The sequence below is a fragment of the Eupeodes corollae genome, chromosome 1 (assembly GCF_945859685.1).
Source record: "Eupeodes corollae chromosome 1, idEupCoro1.1, whole genome shotgun sequence".
Lineage (NCBI taxonomy): Eukaryota > Metazoa > Arthropoda > Insecta > Diptera > Syrphidae > Eupeodes > Eupeodes corollae.
This window is the reverse complement of record NC_079147.1, coordinates 278,496,077-278,496,600: the sequence shown is the minus strand read 5'-3', so window position 1 is coordinate 278,496,600 and position 524 is coordinate 278,496,077.

Genomic DNA, 524 nt, shown 5'->3' with positions numbered 1-524 from the left:
TTCAGTGCCTACTATTTCTATAAGTTAAATTCTTTTAATTAAAAAAATTATTCTCGCACCAGTAGTATTTTGCCATTAAATTTAAAAAAGGATTTAACAAAAATGGCCGCCACAGCTTAATGCAATAAAATCTGATCGAGAAGCCAATTTTTTGACCAATTTTATCAAAAATATGTCGGCAAAAGCGCGCTACTGAAGTTTGACGTGAATTAAAAAAAGATTATTGAATTAAACTTTATTGTCGTACACAAGTAGTGGTAATTATAATCTTAATAAACTCTTAAATGTTAATTTGTGAAGGCGAAGCTATCTCAACGAAGCTACGATCGATCGCATTTGTTTATGTTAAAAAAAAATATTGATTATGTTAGAAAAATATTTTTTCTTGAAATCTTATTAAGACCAGACGATTGGCAAAAGAACTCGAAAATGAGTTGTCCTCACTATTGTTTTGTTATTGTTAGCCACGGGTTTGAGAACTTCTGTTTGGGTATCTGAGCTTGACATAAATCGAGTTATTTACT